Raw genomic sequence first — 23,130 nt, forward strand, 5'->3', positions numbered from 1 at the left:
TGCCTGCCATGCTGCGTGCACCCCAGTGAGCTAGTGGGCAGAAAGGTACTGAAACACAAGTGCTGTTTCTTCAAATCGGTTTTGCAACCTCCTTTCTTGGAGGTTTGAGTTGCGATTACACCAAGTCCTGCATGAAATGCAGCTGTTAGCGTGGGGAAACGAGAGACAAAAGATTTATTTTCTGTCCGTGTGTGGCAGTGAGCACCACGGTGATGTGGTGGAACAGAAGGCACTGCCTCATTGCTCGCAGCCTTGTGATTATTGCTCCGTGTTTCCAGGCTGAAGTAGCAGAGAGATTTCTTCCCCCTGCTCCTGGGGCGTGGAGCGCTGAGGGAGTGTGATGTTGTGTCATCCCAGAGCAGCCTCGGCTGGCCAATTAAGAAAAATCATTAGTGGGAGAGCCAAAACTGTGTGATGAGCTATGCCCTTGAACAGGGGAATTCGATGATGTGTCAGTGAGCACAGGATGCCTTTGTGTCAGGAGCGCCAGCGTCACCTGCGTGGCTGTGGAAGGAGCGCCCGGGGCTCTCCTGGGCTGCAACTCTGCTGGCTGCACTGCGGCTCTCCCTCACGGCAGCCACCGCTCCAGGAGACACGCTGAGAGGGCACAGTTGTGGAGAGACTCCCTGCCTTGAACTGATCTTGTCCCGTCCCTTCAGCCACAGAGCTATGGGCACACAGCCTTTCCCATCGTGTGTGCGTGTCTCGAGGCACCTTCATGTTGCGTTTTCCATGGGAGCCACTTCAGAGTGGGTGGCCATGCCCTCAGAACGAGGAGGTACCGTGCAGGTTCTGCTGCAGGATTTTGCAGAGGTTTGGGATTTTGAAAATACCTTGCAAGAGGAGTGTTTGTATTATTGATGTGGGGATATAACTGGTCTGCGTGCTGAGCATTGCTGGCATTAAGCTGGCTCTGTTAGGGAGGACAGTGCGACAAAGCGAGTCGGGCAGCCTGAAGTGGGTGCACACAGCAGAACTTTAACTTGGGGTGCAGGTTTCCTCAGGGAATTTCTGTTCTGTTTGGTGGTAATGTTCTCCAGTAACCTTGATGTCACTCATACAGTGCACTCCTCAAAATCCAAGAAGAATCTCTTCCTGTGAATATTTATATGTTCATCCTCTTCATCGTCTTGCTGCTGCTAGCTGACTCCTGCAATACCTGAGCAAAATCCTCAGCCGAGACTTGGAGGCGCTCGTTCTAGTGAAGGTTGCTGTGACAAGAGCTTGCAGCGTGCCACGCACCATGGGCTTGTTTGCTCGTCCACGCAGGGTGGATGGTTATTCATGCTGGACCCCTACGGTTTCAAACATCTGCTCCCCACCACAACTCCTTCAGGTTCTTTCGACCGAACAGCTCAGGGGCAGAGCTCTGGACCTCCAGGATCTCTAGCATCCCGTGCTGACAGTGCTGGTAGCATTCGCAGCGTCGCAGTCCACCAGCACTGTGGAGGTGGCAGATGTGCTTTTGTGAACACTTTTGATTTAACTTCATACAAAAAAAAAAATCTCTAAATTTTAATTGCTAATTTCTTTTAGAACAGTTTGCCTCTGACCTACATCTGGGACTCAAATGTGACTTTCTCATTCTTAGACTTTTTATTGTGTAAAATCTGAAGCAGTACTAAGACTACAGGGATGCTGTTGTCTCTGTTCTTCCACCTTTTTTTTTTTTCCTTTTGCTCTTCTGTTGGTAGTGTGGACTCTATTTTTTCATGGAGGAGGAGGCTACATCAACAGGCGTAGACTGAAGAACTGTTTTATCAGTGGTTGTTTGTATGTCTGCTGGGGGACTATAGAAGAGCTCTTTTTGAGCAGAACTGATTATTTTTTTGTTGTTGTTCCTTCTCTGTAGAAATCTTTTTCCTATTTTTTTCTTGTTCTCAAAATGGGAAAAAAATTTGGTCTGTGAACAAAGGATTTTAGCATTGAAGTCTGTAGATTTTGATGACTTGTCAAATAAACAAAAACAAACCACCAACTGCAACACACACAGAAAAACCTTTCACCTTCAACTACCTCTGGAAACCATTATTTTCCAATGAAAACGCTCTGTGTTGAAAAATTCCCTGTTCCCATGTTACTGGAACTGTGTATCTGGTTTTGCTCATTTCTAAGCGAAAAGTTTCTTCTGCTCTTGAAGTACACAAGCTTTTTCTTTGCAGAAGAGACAATTTTAATGGAAGGGAGAAGACTGTATTGGCCCTAGTCTCTGAAATGAACTTTTAGTGCACATGAAGTGCCTGAGCACCTTTCATTCAAGGCACTCGCTTTCAGCTCTTAAAAGAAGCTGCTTGTACCTGTTTAAAACCCATCCCTTCCCAAAACAATTCACACTGCAGTGCATATGATTCTCCCTCGGGGAAGAGAGAGAGGATAAACCTCACATCAGATATTAGCTGCAGCACTTAGCGTGCTGCTGGGAGGCACTTGGATACGACAGCGATACAGGCAGCGGCAGGGGCGATGCGGCACAGAAGAGAAAGTGTCTGTGCCAGCAGATTACGTGTTTGATGTTCTGTGCGCTATTTCTCTAGAGCACAGCTACGTTTAAGCACCTAGGCCAAGAGTATTTTTGCTTCACAGCCCCCTGCTCCTCTGTAAGTGCTGCTGTAGCACCTCTAGCAAGTGCAGGAAGGTGAGGAAGGAGGAGGGAGCTCTTTTTTGGATTGAGGCAAGCCATCTCTGCCAGGAAAGCTTACCTCAGCATGGCTTAGGTGGGCTGGCAAGCTCCTGCCATTCCTGCAATACTTGCTGATCAAAGAAAGTACAAATCCAAGAACTAAAACTATTTCCTGCTTTATTTTCATGGGCAGGATTTCTCCAAAACTTCCCTTGGAGTTTAGGAGCCTGCTTGCCACTGACTTTCCTTGGGGCATGAGTGTTGATTCTCTCAGGCTATTTGGAGAGTGTCAGACAGCATCTCCGCAAAGATGCTGGCAACACTGTGCAAGCAGTTCATGAGACCCTTGTAGGCAGGAGAGAGAAATGGTTTGCTTACGTGTCTACCACGTATCCGTGGAAAAAAAGCTGTCTCTACAATGCCTATGGAGTGACCACACCAAGGGCCGGGGCTTGCGGTGGTGGAAAGTGCTGCCAGCTGAATGAAGTATGTTGGTGCTGCAAGGGGTGCTGGTGGCAGTACGTGCCTTGTATGCCAGGTCCTTGAGCACTGTTCTAGTGTAAAATTCACGTGCTTAGTCTGCAGCTAACTGCACTTCTTTAGTGTGGGTGGTTTTTTTTTTGTTTGTTTGTTTGGGGGGACAGCAGCAAGGATGTTAATACTGTTTTTTCAGTTTCCTTTTTTTTTTCCTTTCAGTAATGGAGCTACTCTGTTCAGTCTAGCCTACGGATTTTCTTAAAATCCCCTTTCAGAATGGCTCCCTAATAGGGAACTTTGTATTCTTAGCGGTGGAAGATGGAGCTTTAGAAACGCTGTTTTAATTTAAGAAACCTGATCTTTAAAATCGCTGTGTCTGCATGGACACTGTGAATCATAGATTCTACTCATAGGTGTGTTCCACCTTGGAGATGTTTCTGTGCTGATAACTTGTCAAAAATAGACTTCTTGCTATGTCTAGTTCAAAGAAACTTTAGTTGTGTGTGTTTTTGTTTTTTGTTTTTTGTTTTTTTTTTGAGACCTGAGCTCGTTACTGTTGTAAAGCATGATAACGTCTTCAAACTGACAATTACCTGGAGAGACTTTTTTTTTCTTGGCCAACTTCTACCCCCTGTTTTTATTTTCCTGTCCTCTGTGCAGAAATAAGGCAGCAGAATAATTTCTGTTTTGTTTGACCCTGTTCTATGGAAACCCTTCTTCCAGGGTCATAGCCATGCATTGGGATTGGGGCGCTGTGTGATCTTCTGTGCTGTGCTGGAGGGGCATCATAAAAATGACAGAAACAATGAGACAAAACGCAGCGTGAATAAGCTCCGGTAGCTTATTTTCTGAAAAGCTTTGTTCAAGGCGTCGCATAAAAATGACAGAATATAGTTTTATGGTTTAAAAAATGAAGAGAGAATTATGTAGGTAATCTTTTCAGCCTAGTAAAAATATCGTAGTATAAAGAAATTGAAGCGTTACAGCTTCCTGCGATCTAAATTGGCATCTAGTCGTAGTCAGTAGGTGAAACAACACTGGAATGTTGTTTATGGTGTTTGCTTGCTTTATCACGTAAGAACAAAGTGGTGTTTTAGAAACATGCCTTACGTGAATGAGACAAATAAGGCAATTCAAGTGATAAGTAAAATCTCCAAAGAGATTGGCCACAACCTTCATTCTAATGTGCTGCATCTGTCTGGAAGCTGCGTGTTCGCAGAGGCGGGGGGGGGGGGGAAATGTGGTTATTAAGGAGAAAAAAATGTATCTGTTTAGAGCCTAAAACTGTGTGTGTGTTGTCTTCCCTGTTATCTAGTGATTTTTTTCTTCTTTTCAAAATCAATAAGTTGCTTTTCCTGCAAAAAAAAGAAGATGCTTGTCTGCTGCAGGGACTGTTCCAGCTGTGGGGCAATTATTTTCTGGTCAGATGTATAACCTTCAACTTGTTAATTCTGTGTAATTAAAGCTGTCTAACAGTTAAACACCTAATTAGTCACTTAGGGTTTCCCTCTGCAAATGGTAGGGGAAAAGAGAGAGAAGGGGAACTTCAAGGGGAAGTTTCATCCCACCTATTTGAGGTGGGATCGATCTTTGACCTCAAGATAGGATGAACCTCAGTTGCTTTTCACTTCTGTTTGCTGCATAGGGAGCCAAGATGTCCCTGAGATTGTGCCCTTGACAGTTAAATAGCTCAGGTTGTATACAGGTGTCTGTGAGATCTGAAGCCCAGCTATAATCCTTGGTGCAACATCTAACCTTTTTACAGAGGGTATACGTGGAGACTGTGTAGCATTTGCTGCAAGGGGCGTTTTACTTTAGATGCTGAAGCTCAGTTTGTGGGGATATCATGCTGTTAGCTAAATGTATGTAGCTGAGTGATGGTGTGAAGGAGACTCAGCTTCAGAATCTGCTTCTCCTGTTGGACAAAGTCTTATGTGCAAAGACTTCATGTTGTACTCAGAAGCCTGCTTGGATTGCCTGGGCAATTACCTGCTGACAGTCACAAAGAGTAGGCTTTGTCTTCTCTATCCACAGCGTAGCACAGCACAAATTCCATGAAGAACAGAAGGAATGTAGTTTGTGTGTGGTTTTGTGTGTTTTCTTTCCTTTTTTTTTTTTTTTTTTTTTATTTTATTTATAGGGGTTTCTGAAATAGGAGTTCACATTATGTAAAATCAAAAGTTTGAGAGTTAAACCAACACTTTAGATTTTTGATCGTCTTCCTCCCTTGAATTTCTGGGTAGTGCCACTGTTGCCTGAGCTTTACAGACCTTCAGGGCCCAGCTGGCATTGCTGCTAGTAGCTTGTCATTCATTTGGAAGATCAGCAATGGGAGCAAGCGGGTTATCTAGCGGTTCAGCTATTTTTATCCCTGTCAGTGTATTCTCAACTTCAGCTCTGGTGTCCTGGAGCTGGTTAAAGAGTACAGAGGTAGCCGTGCTCCAAAACCCCCAGCACGTTCAGAACTGCTTTTAATTTATTATTTGTGTGTGGCTTTTACTTTACTTTTACTCTTGTGGCTTACTTCTCCTTTTTTCCTTAAATGTATTTAAAAATGCTAAAACTGGTAGATTAAAGAAAAATCAATCTCGTGAAGTTTCATGCTGTGCGGCAGGCTTGCTGTTTGACTTTCAAATACAGCTTGTCTGTCTATCAGACCACTGTGAAGTGAGGATGGCTATCTCCAAGGGGCTTCCAAAGGTAAGTACAGTCAGGCTTTTGAGTGCTTGCAGTGAGTGCTGGAAGGCGGATGGAGAAGGGAAAGGTGTTGGATATTCCTGCACAACTAGACTGCCTAGTGAAACGTTGCATGCAGCCAGTTCTGCTTTTCTCCTCTATCACTTCAGTGTGTTACATGGAAAATCCCGCAAACGCTTCACTGACAAATTATAACTTTTAAGAGAGACAAGAGTTCATTAGTTTTGCTTTTTGTCTTAGATTTTCAAAGAGCATCGCAGCGTTGTAGGCTGCTAAGCTGACAAAAGAGAGATCAGTGGGAGAACGAGTTTCTCCAGGCAAATTTCCTGACCCAAGACAAAGACAGCAGAGAACTGTCAGGATGCATTTTTGTCACGGGAACAGAAAAATAAAACTGGACACCTATCAGTTGGTCGTCTTAAGTGGGTTGTTCTGAAGAGTCATGGCTCACTCCAGTTGGAGCCTCGGATCCTGTGCTGGGCCTGGGCTAATTGCAAGGAAAGGATTGCTCCGATACTCTCTTTGTCAGATACCCTTGCCACGTTGGGTGCCGACATGGCCACATATCTTGATGATGGACAAAGAAACCTGAACTTAGCATGGAAATGACCAAAAGGGTGCCTTCTCCAAGAGAGAAGTGACTATCCCCTTCCTTTATTTTTGATGGATGAATTGAATTCCTACAGAGCCTCTCCACCTGGCCCATAACTGTCCAGGCCAGTCATTGTCACTGCTACAGAGCTAATTCTCCTGCAGCAATGGAGATGGAGTTGTGCCGAACTTGTGCTTGATTACCAGCTCTGTGTACCACAAGGGAGCAGTTATTAATGTGCTCTCATTTCTAAGCCTATTATAACTCCTTCAGTTTGATTAATCTCATCGCGGGGCTCTTTACTCTTTAAGCTTGCATAAGATGCAAGTCTGATTGTAACAAGTGCTTCTGTTGTTTCCCTCACAGCTGAAGGAGGAGGCAAAGGGACTATTGATTTTATATAAAAATGAATTTAATGAGACTTAGAGGTAGGGCTTGATTCAAGGTTTATTGGAATTGGTGGTGATCAGTCATTATATTTTAGCGCATTTCAGGCTTGGGTATCCGACTTACTGTCGTGGTGTCAGCTGTCGGTGTAGTAGGGGTTTTGCAGGTCTTCATCAATTGTTCAAAGCAGGGAACTGTCATGTTGTGAGGGTGGGGAAGGGGAAACAAGCTGACCAGATAATTAACAGGTAATACAGCAGAGCTTTAACAACATTATAGCAGCTTTCAGATATAAAAGATTAATAATCTTTAACTCTGAGATGAGTTGTAGTACCACAGATGTTAATAAATTAATATATATATATTACACACACACACACACATAATTCTGTAATCTAAAGACCAGAAAATTGGAGAGAGAGAAAGGGTGTGACAAACATAGGCACAAACTGGTGATGTAATTCAGAGGTTCAACTGTGTCAGCATCCGGACCATATCTGCCTGTGCGCAAGGCCTGTTCTGAGTCCTGTTCTGTTTTCCTTGCACACGTGCACGTGTTGATGCTTTGCTTATGAGCTGCTGCCTTTTCCTTCAAGAAAGAAAGATTTCTGTGACATGGAGCAGAAACACTGTGCTGCCGCAAGCCAGCTCACAGCATGCATCCCCGAAAGATCAGACTCTCTTCTCTGCCATCATTCTCTCCACAAATGAGCCGCAGCTCAAGCTTCATTCCCACCACCACCCTGCAGCCCCCCTGCTTTTTCTCTGCTGACTTTTGATTGACTGGCACGCCAGGTCAACCAAATACCAACAGTTTCCCCTGATGGAAAAGTGTGTGAACAGTGCATCACTCTTGTCTCTTGAACCCCCAGGAGCTTGTTCAGTACAAAAATGTATTTTTTTCTATACCTTCTTCCTGCAGATGTCATCTTTCAGGTTTCTTCACTATACGAGGTTAGGTAATGTATTTTCGACTGGAGTAAGCTGGCATGACAGTCCACTGAAATTAAGAATAAATGTGTTATATCACTAAAAGATATCAGTCATAGAAATGGGGAGAGGATAAAGTTATCCCTGTGACTGACTTCAAAGAAACGCAGCTATTTCTAAGGTCTTTGTGAAGACCCATTTAATCTGTACATCTAAAATCTAGGAATTCTGAACAAGTACCTGTTCTTGGAGCTTACTCTTTTCTGTCTAGCATATAGAACTTTTTTGGGAAGTACCTTGAAGTATTGCTTGTCTGTGCTGTTTACTATTAGCAATGAAACCACACAAATGAAAGGAGTGGAGTTCATACACCCTGTGAATGCTAAATGGAAGGAAGAAAAAAGTTTATACATAAAATATAAATATTTGCACACAAAATATACATGTATACTATATATATATATATATATGTATAAACTTTACATTAGCTACTGTAAAGTTTACCTGTTACCTTTCCTTAAAAAGCATGTGGTTGCCCTCTCAGATGCATCATTCAATTTAGCAACAGTGAGCATCTGTTGGAGTTACTAGCTTTAAAATGCACACAGAATTCGTGCTCTGTCCTTGATGCTATCTTACCTGTCACTGCAGCACCCGGGCAGTCCCCCTGGGCTCGCCTTCCTGTTGGCATTGCACGGGCTGCTTGACGTCAATGGAGAACGTGGATGGCAGCTTTCTCTGATACTGTCTGCCTTCCTAAAGAGGCTGCTGTAGCTCTTGCTCATTCAGTTCAGCCTCCAGTTTTACACAGCTGCCCAGGAATGTTTGTTGTGGACTTGTTGAATCTGCTCAGGCAGTCTGACAGATTGCACACCGAGACTTGTGTGGATGAAATGACAACGTGAAGAGAGCTGCTTTTCTGCTGAGAGGACGCTTATCGGGGTGGAAATTTCAAAATGTAGCGTTAGAGCTTTACATTTTTGTCGTGCAGGATTTCAGTGTGATTCTAGTTACACACGATACCTTTGTCTTACTGCTTGTTGTGCCCAGCTCACAGGTGCAATAACTCAGACTAGAGGTCACACTGGAGGAGAGGAGAGAGGGAATGGTCTACTAAGAGCTACTTGTGAAGTAAACTTCGCCTACAACCAGCAGAAGTGAAATCAACGAGGCAGCTCTAAACTCTTTGCAGGCTCCAGAGTGTGCAGCATTTGTTTGCTTGTATGGAGAAAGCCTCAAAATTACATTTTTGTTTAGAAACTGTTTAGTCTACCTGCTCTCCTCCAAAGGAAAATAATTAAAAAAAAAAACAAAAAAAAAAGTGTAGCTAAACAGCAGAGTGAGACTAGGGAGGCAATGCTGGCTACGTACTCTTTTCCTCTGAGTAAGAGTCACAGGCTGGGAGAAATAGAGTGTACCTGCAGGCCCAGATTTTGCACATATGCTTGGGCATGTGTGCAGTGGGTTAACGTGCTACAGGCCATCACCAGGCTTATGTAGGAGCAGTACTGTGCTGGTCTTTTATAGGAGGGATGACTCTCCACAGAACTGTACGGGTGCTACTCTCCAGACCCTTGAAAAAATTGCCTGCCTCAAGGCCAAGATTGGAAGAAGATTGGAAGTTTGAGAAGGAAAGGTACCGGGGGGTCCCTCTGAGGTGACAATGCCTGGAGTGGGCCTGCGCGGGGAGAGGAACCTGGTTGTGAAGTCAGGCCTTAGCCAGCTGAGCACGTGCCCGGAAGCGATGGAGCTGTCTGGCTTCGGCTCTCTCCCATCTTTCAGCACAAAACTGGCGGCACAGTTCCTTTAGAAGTGCTTCGTTTTGTTTGTGCACAGTGATGGGCTTTGTCCTGTGGAGGCCTTTACCTTTTACCTGTGGAGGTGCGAAATAACTTGTGTTTGGCCTGCGGGACGGAGGGCAGGTGGAGCTCGCCAAGCTTACTGCAGGCAGCAGGGCTATGGCACAGATACGTGGGGCAGTCAGCCTCCTGTGGGGTCTCTTGAATGAGAGATTAAGCTCAGCTGCCTCCGTTCGCCTCTGTGGCATCCTAGAAATGTTTTCCCGTGAAGGCGGTGAGACTCCACAGTGCCTGTTCCCAGCAGCATGGCCCTCAGAGCAGCGCCTGTGAATGTGGGCCTGAAGTATAAAGGATTGCATCCATGAGGCCCCTCAGCTGGGCAAAACAAGTGCTGGTAGGGTTGCAAGGTATATGATCACAGTGCCAGTGATCTGACCTGGTCCGGTCCCAGAACCGCCGTGCTGTCCAGTAGCTGGTTTTTCCTCTGGGTGTGTTCTGAATATCCCAGCCTGTCCGTAACATCCCCAGTGCCCTCACAAAGCTCCTGCCGTGCCGCTGTGCATGCACACATCTGGGTGTGCTTTGCTGCCTATTGTCTCCAGTAGTGCTGAGTGGGTGGCCAAACAGCCCTTTGTGAGCAAAAGGAGCACAGACCACACGGTTGGGATGCATCCATGCTTTTCTAGGGCTTGCACTCTGAGCATCTGTGTAACTAATGGTAACCTCCAAATCTTCATCTTTGTGAATTTCTTTATTAAAATCCATTTGTGCTTAGATGGTGAAATGCCCCTGACCCTTCAGGCTCTTGCTCTCTTTTGCCTGGTCAACAGATGTAGAGAGAAACTGGAGGTGTAGGGGGTGAAAGTGCAGAAGAGCTGAGTCCCTTTCTAATGGACTCGTGCTCTCTGCAGTCAGAAATGGTGCATGTGGCAGTGTTGTTGCTGTCCTTTCTTTTGGCCTCGTTTTCCAAATGCCTGTGCCCATCAAAATTCCTGCACACTGATTCTTCCCAGGCCTCTGAAGCTGTGCTGTGAGCTGTGGCAGCGTTTTGCTCACTTTGCCAAGGTCGAGGTGAATCGATGGCAGAGCCAGGAGTAAAAATGAGAACATCAGCTTCCTGCGTGTTTGGTGGGAGGCGGTTTGGAAGCTGCTCTGAGAGACACTTCTTCAGTTAGAGGGCTGCTTGGTGTTTTGGGTACGTGAGAACAGCTCCACCAGTGGTTTGCAGTACTACCAAGTGGGTTGTTGACTACATGAAAGACACAGGCAGAGGAGTGCATATGTTTGCTTTGGGTGGGATTTTTTTTGGCTTGTTCCCCTGCTGCCTTTCCCTACCCCCCTCTGGAATAATATTCATGGTATGAATAGCGCTTCTTTTTAAAAACAATATTATGCTTTCAAAGACTTACAGTCTAGACGCAAATTTAGCTGCACAATGCTAGAAAGTTCCTTCCTTCCCCCCAGCCGTTCACCACATACATCTGTGTCCCTTGCCAAGGAAGCCGAAGCACTGAACGCTATGGTACATATTAGGGTTCTTCTAATCATATGCTATTTCAAATGAATGGTATAGAAAATGAATTGCATAACTCTGTGGTGTATTTCCTAGATTGTGCTTAATTTTAGAGCCAAATGCTTGCTTGTTCATTTTGTTTCTTGTTCTGTGCTCAGTTATTAACCAGATGAAAATCATTAATGAAGCCATTCTAAATTGGCAGGGGGGTTGGAATTAGATGGTCCTTAAAAGGTCCCTAAAGATCCTTAAAAGACCTTGAAAGGTCCCTTCCAACCAAAACCATTCTATAATTCTATTAAATTTGTAATAGTGATGATATTAAAAAAAAAAAAAAGTTACTTTACTAAATATCAGATGCTGTTTCATAGTTAGGTTTGCAGTGGAAGATAAAAGCTTGGAAACTATACTGTTGCAGGCATGATGTCAAGCTGTGCCCTTAACAAGATACTATCAAAATTAAAGGTGATATTGAGAGTTTTTCGTTAGGTCTGCCCCCAGTGACTCAAATCTTTTGAAGTGTTTGAACTCATTAGTGCCTAAAGGCTACCTTCCTATTATTTGAAAACCTTTTAAAGTATATTGTTTACGTCTATATTTTTTCACTCTTCAGACAATTAAACCACATACCATTCCCTGTACTACCTCCCTCCCCTGTGCCTTGCTCCCTGCTCTACTATTTCATAGCTTTTCTGCACTTCACCATGATCTTTCCTTTTCCAGTAATTTCCTATAAGTTAAGTGTAATTTAAAACAGCATTAAAAACAAACAAACAAAAAACCCAAATGGACAGCCCTGCCATAAACCCCCGCAAGACTATTTCATTCGTAAATAGAAAGAAGAGTGAATAAATGCCTGTGTTTTAAAGGGAGCACTAAACATCTTTTACTGATTTGGAGCTAAATTGAAGTACTGTGCTAGCTGCCTGGTGAGGTTTGCTGATGTCTTCAGTTAGTGCTAAAGGAGAAAAGGTTGCTTTTCATATTAAGGGCAGATGTGTTTGAGGAAAAAGACAACTTTGCATGAAATGGTAGCTCTGCAGGATTTGATGTTTCTGGGATTTGTCCTGTCTTTTAAAGAAACCATGTTAGCGTTCAGTATTTCTTCCTTGTCAGTATTGTATCTGAGCACCCACTAGCACGTTAAATAACATGGCTTAACGTGTGGCTTGGTGCAGTTTGTTCTCCTTTTCCTTTTTGTGTGTTGTAGTTAACAACAAACAAGAAAATTGATCTTATGCCAAATGCCAGTGGTTGGCAATATCACTGAAATCAAATCGTCGTCTTGCAACTTGTTGGGAAGCATCTGCTACTAGTGAAGCAGGGCTCTCAGGAGAGTAATGTTAGGATCCTTAATAAGGAGCAGAAGCATGGGAGTGTTTCTTAAGCATCCTAGGTCATGTAGATAAATCATAAGCATCAGAGATTATGCTGTTTTCTCTCTTGTCTAAGACTGATGTGGCTGTGCTCCAGCTGACATACTAAGAGAGTTCTTGACCTGAGAGGAAACTGAGGAGTCAGCTCTCGTAAGTGGTGTGAACATCCACAGCTCCGGAGAAGACAGACTTCTGTTTAGCCAAGGAGTTAACTACAAATTCCGTGGTGTTAATATTGCCCTATTTGCTCACATGAGTATACTTCATTTTTTTTTATTTTTTTTTCATATGTGAGGATCTGGCACTACAAACTCGATTTAAGTTCTAACAGGAACATCCTCCTATTCCCTCTGACCCACGGGTGTAGGATTGTTCATGCCAAGCAGCACAGTTTCTCCAGTAGCAGTTTTAAGACTTGCCCCACACTGCCCAGTTTGTAATGAATCCCCTAAATGGTGGGAGACTGGTTTGTGTCCCTGCTCTGAGTTGACACAGTAGGGAGTTGGCCTGGATGTTCCCTATGACTATCATCCAGAGTTAGGACGCACGGGTGTCCTAATGCGTGTGATCAGCACGGTGCCTCCTCTGCTCACTCACTCCAGCACTCTCCAGCAGTTTCTTTCCCTTCCCTCGGTGAAAACTTGTGCATTCTTGCTCTGTCCTCCCAATTCCCCCACCCTGGCTGCTCGCTGACCAATTTAAGCTGAACATGGTCCAGGGAGGCAGGAAACATAAAGGTAAGGACTCCTAAGTATTTCGTGAAGCAGGTTCACTCAAGCAGAAGTGATATTTATTTAGTTCCTCTGCTGTGGGAAAAGCTACAGCGTGAGCTCAGCATTTATTTAACTGTGGTAAACCCACACTGGAGAGAAGTGTTACCAGTGCCCTGGCTCTGGGAAAAGTATCAGCTAGAGCCCTGGATTTAAGATGCCTGAGAGCTGAGCTGCAAGGCACGGCAGGGACAGAGGTAGCCTCATGCCCAGGGCTAAGCCAACAAACAGCCTGGCAAACCTAAGCCAAATGAGTCCACAATTTTGAATTAGTCACAGTCACCTTTTTTTAAGGTCATTTCTAAAACCTTGTCTAGGTGAAAAAGCCACTTGCTTACAACTTAAGAAATGTTGTCTCTGTACTTGTCTGGAGATATCCTCCAAGAAGACAAACATGAAAGGAATTAGCAGGAGCAACAGGGATTCTTACCCTTAGCTTCTGATGAGGGTCCGAGGATCCTCTGACAGCACTTTCTTCAAGAGAGAAAAGTCTGCAGTTAACTTTTCCATGCAAGTAAAGAGACTGATAAATGTGTGCGGGGATGTGAAAGGTAATGCAAATGTAAACTTATGAATATATGTATTGTATTTTATTACTGATGTGTATATATTAAAAAATACTAGGGAAAGATTTCTTTCATCTAGAGAAACACAGCTACTCTTTTTTATTAATTTAAAAAAGCCTTTACAAATTTATATGAAACGCAGCTCCATCTAATGAATGAATCCAGCTTCTAATTAAGAGTCTGTTTTCGCCCTTTATAAACTGTGGGAAATATTGCTTTCAGCAGTCAGCGCCTGATCATGGAGCTGTGGCTTAGCAAGCCCCGTTATGACCTGTAGCTGAAGGCTTGCAGCTCGTCAGGTAGTTTGAGCCCTGTCCCTCTTCCTGTCCAGTCAGATCACCTAGCATGAGGGATCCTCTTCCACTCCCTGGAAAACAAGGTATTTGCAAACACCTACGTGTTTACATGTAGCACATTGGGAGATATGCAGGTGATGATGATGATTTCAATTGCAGGAAGTCTTTGTCATATGCAAAAAAAAAAAAAAAAAAAAAAAGTAATAAATCTGATGGATCACAGCAGATTGAAAAGAGCATCCCTCGGCATTTGAGGGAAGGCAGGTCCTAGGGAGCAAGGCTTGGAAGTGCCTGTTGTCTCCTGTTGGGAGCAGGAGCAGATGTTGGTGTCTTGGCTCCGTACAGCTCAATGAATTGCGATGAATGCCTTCACCATGCTGAGGGATCTAATTAAACGTGTAGAGCTAGTGGGAGGACAGAAGTGTTTGCAGCAACATGGGAACTGAGAGACTTCTGCCGTCATTTTGGTGTAGCCTGGCAGGTTCCCAATGAAGTCAGCCCACCAATAATTCATATAATAGGATCTGGCCTACACAGGATCTATAAACAGAGGGTGGGATGTTTCCTAGAGATTGTCTCTTTTCAGAAAAGAGGCTTTCTTAGTTGCTTTAATTAGTCCGGACAGTAGATATCTGATTCTACAAGTAGGTCTGCTGCTAATGAAATCTGTGGTAGGGAATCTTTCTTTTTAAGCAGTCTATTTTTAACAGTGCTGCTGTAACAATAACTTAAATGCTCTGAACCCTATGCACAGAGCACAGACCCTGATGGGCTTTTTGCCTCTGCTCATTAGATGGAAACAGCTAGCTGTCTGAGAGCACAGTCTGTTACTGGGGTTTCTCTAGGTGCAAACAGGCTGTGGCTGTTCACCCTGGCTCCTCTGCACCATGGGATCACTGAATGCTTTGGGTTGGAAGGGACCTTAAAGATATCTATGGGCAGGGACACCTCCCACCAGCCCAGGCTGCCCAAAGCCCCATCCAGCCTGGCCTTGAGCACTGCCAGGGATGGGGCAGCCACAGCTTCTCTGGGCAGCCTGTGCCAGAGCCTCATCACCCTTCGAGTTAAGAATTTCTTCCTAATATCTAAGTGTATTCTCTCTTAATTTAAAGCCATTACTCCTTGTCCTGTTGCTATGCTGCTGCTCCACACGCCTGGTGGAAGCACACAGTGCTGCAGGGCTTCTCCTACTGTTTGTTCTTTTTCTTTTTTCCAGTGTGATTTCCCATGGGGACACAGGTGCAGTGTCCAGAGTGCAAGCCAACCCCGTGGCCTTGTAGACGTAGAGAACAGTATCTAATGCAATTAGGATGCTTGTGTTATACCCGTTGCTGTCTTGAATTGGAGTGTGTAAGTTTTCTTGCATGCTTCTCCCTGTTTGTAGTCTGTTGCATGCTCCCAGCAAACACCCAGAAATGTAATGGTTGAAATGACAGTTGGTTTATCGCTTTTTTTTTTTTCTTTTCTTTTGCTGATTTCTTTTGCTGGGTTTTGTGTTAGCACATATCAGCATAATGGTCCTGGCTGGAAGGCTCTTATTGCCATCTGAAGGCCTGTATGCACTGTACATGAGTTTCGCAGTGTTAACAGCAGAAGCTCAGAGGTAGTAATCTACTGTCCATAATATAAAAACAGAAAACCCTGACAACTCTGAAGGAGTTGAGAAATAAAGCACGCACAACAAAGTTGAACTTCTCCATCTTGTGCTAAGACTTATCTGATAATCACATCCTCAAAGTTCTTTTAAAAATGCTGGCTGTTATTTAAGGACGTTATTAAAATCTTTCCTTTGGAGAGTTTGAATAAATGTAGAATTTAATTTAATTAACCTTGAGCAGTCTTTCTTCCTGCATGAAAAGGTGACCTTTAGAAAATACCAATTACATGCCCAGGAGCCTGCTGCTTGCCTTCTTCTGTGTCTGCATATATATTTGTACATACAGATATAGAGATTATATATAAGAGAGATCTTTATAATAGAGATTTCATAGATATATGTATAGAATATGTTTATATATGTGTATGTTATAGATATCTCATACATAATGTCTGTGTACATATACATGAAGAAAACCCTATTAAAACATGTTGGTACTTAAAAATCCTGTAATTTGAGCAGTGGCACTAACTACTGGCTACAGGTTTTCTGTGCACACCCGTGGTAGGCTCAGGCTGTTCTGCCTGCTACCTGACATACCAGGGTCTCATCAGAAAATGGGGCTGGGGCCACGTGAGGGCCGTGGTCTGGAAACCAGGTGGTGTTTGAGTTAGGGCCGTGCTTAGGGGCGTTGGCAGAGGTCACAGAGATGGCTATGTGCTAGCCCCGTTATGGGTGCATGGTAAGAGAGGCTCTCTGACCCCAAAAGCATGTCAGCTCACCAGACTGAAAAATGTTGGGAAGCTCAGGCAGAGTGAAAATGACTGTCCAGGTCACGTTGCCTGATTGCATTTCTCCCAAACCCCTGCTAAGCGCGCTGTCCCATAGACTGCCCTGTCTTTTCTTGTTCTGAGATTCATCAGTCATTCACACGCACACTTTTCCCATTGCTCATGTTAAGCAGTCTGGAAGGGAGACATCTAAAAGCTTTCCTCAACTAAGACAAGTGTGAGTAAACAATTTTTTGGAGAATATGAGGTCTAGTATGCCTGTTAAAATCCCCAGATTGGATTTGCTTTTAGTATGCTCTTGGGGTTGGGTTTCAAATGTATTTAAGTTTCTAAAGATGCGAACAGATGCTTAGTAAGATTTTTCAAAGGCTTTTAACTTGCTTAGGTGCTCTTGAAAATCCCTTTAGGTATCTGTGTGCCTTTTAATCTCAATAAATTTGCAAATCCATAGAGCGTGTTGTTGAGCATTTGGGACTTGAACAAGGTCTGGAGTTTCTATCTTCTGTTTGTATTTCTGTAGGAGTATTGATTGCAGCTGGATACCTGAGTGCTGACAGCAGCCGTGTAAAGGCAAGTGGGTCCCAGCTTTAAACCTGACCCTCTCCGGTGAAAGAATACAGTGTTCTCAGATTAGTTTTTAGGCAGAGCAGGTTTGTACATTTTGTGCTCTGAATCCATCCTGCTGCAAAGAGGGGATTCTGCTGTCCTTTTTTTTTTTGGGGGGGGGGGGGGCAATTCCTTTTTCAAACTAATCTGGTATAAAAGAGTTACTTGAATGTTAAAATATGCTCACGCTGGTCCATAGCATCATAGAGCTTGCATGGAACCACAGCCTCTTTTCTCCTGCCAATGGGAATGTGTTTGCAAACAGGTGTGTTTTAGGGAGAGGATTCATGGCAGTGCTTGGATCTTTCTGTTTCTTACCTGTTGACCTCATAAATCGAAATGGAGATCGATGGCAGAGCTAGTGCAAAAAACATGCACTTATTTATGCTTGAAATCCAGCACACCCACCGAGACGACTCCAAACTTGTTCTTCCATGGCTCGGAGCTGAGATCAGGCCTGTTGAGGTGATAGCTCAGTGGTAGAGGGAAGGAGCTCTTAAGTTTCAGGTGAGAATGTCTGTGAATTTCTTCCCTGCAATGTGTGTGATTAGAATACTTCAATTTGCAGTTAGGCTGCTTAGGTTAGGACCCAGCTCCATCGTAGAACCTGTTTTTTGAAGCCCATTAGCTTCAGTGAGCCTTGAGTGAGGTCCCCAAAATAAATGGGCAAGAAATGCCATGTGCCAAGCAGTGAGCGTAATGCGGTTTGGTGTGGTAGCTGGGAACTTCTGGTCCTTTAAGGAAGCTGCATCTCACGTTGTAAGCTCTCTCCTGCATTACTCGTTGCCGAATTATTATTATTATTGTTTTTTACTCCTCTGATACGAGTGTGGAGATGAAGGATCTCCACTTGTAATCTGCAGTGTAAATTTCGTATTTTAAGTGGAAATGCTAAGGACTGCAGTGTCAAATGGAAGGAGCCTGTGGATAAATCTCCTTGAGAAAGCTAATCTGCCAATTAAGTTTTGCTCTGAGAACCACCAGCTAGGTTGTTACTTTTTTTCCAGCCACTAATTCTTTTATTTTGCATTTTGCAGGGGTCTCTTTATGTAACAAACTAAATAGCTATTAACCCAATGCGGTAAAATCTTGCAAATGATGAAATGATTGCTTGGAAGTAATTGTCACTGAAATTTGTACCCTACGTTCCTTATTTTGCTCCTGACATTTGCTTCATCATGTCTTATGGGTGCTCCTTATAGAAAATGAAATTGCGCTGAGGCAGCTACCAGTAAAAGTAATGCGCTCTTTGTCTGGAGTATGCACTAGATAATTAAAGAGCGGACCTTTGGAGGCTGAATTTAGTGACACTCCAGCCTATTTTACTTCTTTTTAAGTTCTTTCTTTTTCTGAGATAATGCGGTATATTCATTTCTCTGCTTCCATTATTGTCTAATGGTTCTTGCATCTAGCATCTAACACTGGCACTCTTTTTTTGTGAGTCGGTGACAGTTTATTTTGACAGCTTTGGGAAAAATGCCCAAACTTTCCATTAACCACTGCCTCTCTGCCTCTGCTGGGCTTTGCAACAGGCCCTGGAAGGGGGGCTGTGGCAAGACTGCTGCACTCATTTGTAAATCCTGGTGCAAGGTGGGATTAAATCCTGGCAGATTTTTCATTCCCTAGCTGAAGAAGCTGGTCTTCCTGATTGAATGCTGCTCTTCTACCTCGTCTGCCTGCTAATGCAGTGTCCTCCTGTCCACCGTCTTACCTGGGGTCTCTGTCTCGAGATTTGTCTGCCTCCTGGATGTCACCTCTCATAGTATGGCCTAGCATTGATTTCTGTGTTGGGTTTTGTGTTTTGCAGTGCTGTAAATACATATGGCAGTGTGTATCTTCTGCATGGCTGCAGCTGTAGCAGTGCGAACGGTGGCTTGTGGGCTGGAGGAGGCTTGGAGCTCTGCTGCTGACTTGCTCTGGGAACTAGGGGGAAGGATGCTTGCTTTCTGTGAATTTTTTTAAAGCCTAACTTAAAAACTCTTAAAGCAGCTTTTTATTCCTCTAAGAACTTAAATACAGTTTGAAAGCGGGCCCCTTTGGTAGTGTTTCTCTTATGCAAGCGATCTTGTTTATCACGAGCCTTTAGATGTGGCTGCGTCATGTGTTCACAGCATGCACACACACATGGTGCACGTGGCCTGCAGCACTGACTTGTGCATCGTGATGCAGCTGCAAGCCGGGCTCCAGCTGCACAGATGGGAGCCTTCAGCAGCAGCTGGGCGGCAGATTTACTGCTGCTAATGTTCTCGGGCACGTTAGGGATGGAGGCTCCCCAAAGCTGGCAGGGAGCATGGGTCACTGCATTTCTTGCTACGAGACGCACCAAAGCCAAAACGCTCGTGTTTGTCTATTAAGCTGTTTCTGTAGCTCTCTTGTTTTTCTGCCGCGCTCGGTTACATCCCAGAGCGCTTGGGGAACATGTGGTGCTCATTATGTATTTCTCAATAGGTCAGGAGCAATCCCAGCCCAGTGTGGATGTGTGGTAACAAGCAGGAGTTGCCAAATCGCTGGTGTCCATCCAGCCGAACTGCTTGCGGGGCGGGAGCCAGATCGCTCTCGGAGTCCTTTGAATCCCCAAGGCTGGGGGCTGCTGAGGGACTTGGAGATGACACTTGCTCCTCCTGAGTTTGAGAAGTTGAAGTTGTTTCCTCACGTCTGGGTGTCCAGGCTGGGGATGCTGTCAGATGTTAGTGGCGGCAGGGAAATCGCAGGGAAGCGGAGTTCGGTTTGTGCCTCGTTATGCAACCATGAGATGAGAGCATGATCTTTTAAAAATACAACTCTGCCTGAGCCTTCAGCAACCCTTGGCTGTACTCGGTTATAACACAAAACATGTGGCTGCGGTGTGGAGCAGAGGATAATGATTCAGCCCTGAGCGGCAGATCCCCAGTGGTGGCTGTGATCTGTGCTGGCAAGGAGGAAGATTCAACAGTCCCTTAAATTCAGCTAACTGGGGGAAAAACAGCTCCAGCAGCCAACAGAGTTGTGTGTTGAATTGATTACTGGTGATTTGAACAGAGGTTGAAATAACACCTGGACATTACTTAAGTTGGAATTGAACTAAAATGCCATTGCTCCTATGCTGCACCCCCCAAAAAACAAAACCAAAAACCCACCGACAAACTTATATGCAGATGTACTTATATGCAGATCTCAAAAGGGGGCTCAGAGAAAGGTTGATTTTTACGTTAGTGTGTCCTGCATATAAAAGGACTCTATTTTTAAATAGAGCCATCACTGTGTGATTGTTTCTGGTCACTGGTAGCTTGACTTACCAAAAAAAAAAATAAAAAATTGACACTAAAAGATGCAGCTGGGCACTAATTTAAAGAAAGGACAGGTCCTATGGCTTTTAGGACAAGTAGATTTCTGACTTTTCCACCTTGTTTGTAGCACAACTGCTACAGAAAGAAAGTCTCCCCACCCCCCCCCCTCTAAACTCTCAATTTATATTTCAAGTGAAGTATTGACATTTGGGGAAAATGCAAATAGGAGCGTTCACTTTGGTACTTACTGAAAGCAGTACTTGACATTGTGCTATATTTATGGAGCTCGAGTTAACCTCAAAAGTCAAAGCTGTGTTACGTGTGCAACTTTAAAAAGAGCCTTCTAATGCTGAGATTTTGGGAGGGCATAGTTCTCCGGGGTGTTTGAAAGGTTACTTGAATGTCCAGAGGAGGATGTGGAAGAATTAGGCTACAACATAGTTCTTATTTTTGAAATCTAAAACTACATTTGTGTTTTAAAAGGATGTCTTTAAAAGGAATTAAATCCTTTAAGCAATACATGGTGTTGTTTTAAGGAAACGAACTGCTCCTTATCCCATGCTGTAGTGAGGACCTTGTTTGTGTTTTAGTACAAGCTTGGAGGGGAAGGAATAACAAACGCCTCTGTCATGGCTTCAGTCCAACAAGATGTATGAAATGAACATTAAAAGCCAGTGCATCAGCGCCTGTCACCAGCACACTGTTCTGCTGCTGCATGGCCATGCGGGGAAGATGAATTAGCTGAGTGAGGAAACGACTTTGGAGTATATTTTTCTGCAGTCAGCAGAGTTCAGTGAGATGACAGCACTCAACTCCTTCTGCTGTTACAAGATTTTGAGGTAGCTAGAGCTTGAAATACTCTACACCCAAATACGCTTGGGGGAGACTGATTTGTATTTTCAGGCTGTGTTAAGGTGTGTAGGGGAAAATCAAAACCATGCCGAGTCCTCACCAGAGGGAAATATTTCCTTGTTAGATACTCGGAGCATTTTACACACGGCGGCTTTAGCAGGATGTAATATGCAAAAGCATCTTGTACTGCTCCAGTTCTGTGGGTCTCTCAAGAAGTTGTTTGCTTGGATCAAGACCTTGCCCTTAAATGCCTAGTGGTGCGGTTTGGGGTTTTCTGTAATTCTGAGCCACACCTGGCTAGAGGAAAATCTCCATCGGAAGGCCCTCCTTTGCATTACAGATGTCTGCTTAATAAAAATGACTTCTCCCTTTACTGAATATGTTAACTGCAGGCTCTGAACCTGATTTTTGGCTTCAGCAATGTGTAGCAGTAGAAAGGAGGATTGAGAGAGGCTCTGGAAAAAGAACAGGCTTTACCTCCTGTATCAGCACGCAAAACAGTGGTATTTATTTGTAAGACTTACTCTCCAGATCCTGTTTTAAAAAATAATTCACCAGCTGCAATGAATTGTACCAAATTAATTTAATTTTCTGCTTTAAATTATCAAAGGTTTTGATCCACAGTGTCAAAACCTCACCTCTGTGTTGGTAGGCAGAGCTGTAGAAATAGTGATCAAACAGCCAGGGCCGCGGGAGCAGCGGGATGTGCATCTGCCCGCAAGGTGCTCCGTGCCCTCGGCCCCTGTTGCTGTGAGCAGTTTCTCCTGGAGTGGTTAAATTTAACAATGTGCAGCCTTCCCTTAGCAATGAGTTGCTTATTTTCAATCTAAGGCATGAGATTCAGCAGCAGTGACAAACCCGGAGCAGCAGGCTCCTGCCAGAAGGGCTGTTCCTCCATCAGTGTGCTGGGATTATTAACGTTTTGGATTTAATTTATAAATTACACCTTCCAGGATTCTTGTGAGCCCCAGAAGCGTGCTTCATTAGCCATGTACAGCTCATAAACCATGGGTTAGATTTGTCATTCATTTTTAAAGGCCTTTAAGTTCTTGTCATTTGAATTGCAGGAACGCTTAGCAGGTCTGAGCTGCCACACGGAGGAGGGCCAGTCCTTCCCCCAGAGAACGGGCAGTTTAAGCAGAGAAAAGATGTAGAAAAGGAGGCCTAATTTATCCCCAGCAAATGGATCTGTTTCATGGATCAAAAGCAGAGTGGCCAGCAGGGTGAGGGAGGGGATTCTCCCTCTCTACCTGGCTCTCATGGGACCCCACGTGGAGCACTGCATCCAGTCCTGGGGCCCCCACTACAAGGGATATAGGCTGTGTGGAGTGGGTCCGGAGGAAGGCTGCAAAAATGAGCAGAGGGATGGAACAGCTCCCTTGTGGGGAGAGGCTGAGAGAGTTGGGGATCTTCAGTCAGGGAAGGAGAAGGCTCTGGGGGGACATTACTGCAGCATTTCAGTGTTTTAAGGGCTGTTACGTGAAAGGTGGAAAAAGACTTTCTACCAGGGCCTGTGACAGTTGGGCAAGGGGCAATGGTTCTAAGCTGAAGCAAGGTAGATTTGGAGTCAATATAAAGAAGAAATTTTTCATGATGAGGGTGGTGAGACACTGGAACAGGTTGCCCAGAAAAGTCATGGATACCGCACCACTGAAACTGTTCAAAGCTGGGTTGGATGGGGCTTTGAGCAGCCTGAGGTAGTGAAAGATGTCCCTGCCCATGGCTGGGGAGTGGAGCAGGTAGTCTTCAAGGGCCCCTTCGAACTCAAACCATTCAATGATTCTGGGCTAATTGCAGGCAGATTTATTCCTTTCACCTAAGTTTCACTTTATTTTTTTTTGGCCATGTTTTGTATAGGTGAAAGTCTTAGGTCAAGCAGATCTTTCACACTATTCTATTTGCAGCCATCGAAGTAGTCCTGTTCTCTTGCAGTTCAAGTGTAAGATTTAGTGTAGGAAAAGCAAGTAATATTTCAAGAACATAATTATCAATTGC

General features: G+C 44.3%; 1 protein-coding gene across 7 annotated transcripts in view; it reads left to right on the top strand.

The window, feature by feature from the left end:
- Positions 1-23,130, top strand: part of TSPAN4 (tetraspanin 4) — a 400,378-nt gene that overhangs the window by 25,770 nt on the left and 351,478 nt on the right. Inside the window, exon 1 of one of the 7 annotated variants that reach the window (XM_082761009.1) lies at positions 5,777-5,797. The exons of 5 other annotated variants lie outside the window; for them this stretch is intronic. The gene's annotated coding sequence lies outside the window, so the exon portion shown is untranslated. Of the gene's footprint in view, positions 1-5,776; positions 5,798-15,336; positions 15,374-23,130 lie in introns of those variants that run through there. One more of the 7 variants, XM_082761008.1, reaches the window with a different exon arrangement.

The sequence above is a fragment of the Aythya marila genome (genome assembly GCF_965140915.1).
Source record: "Aythya marila genome assembly, chromosome: 5".
NCBI classification, from domain to species: Eukaryota; Metazoa; Chordata; class Aves; order Anseriformes; family Anatidae; genus Aythya; species Aythya marila.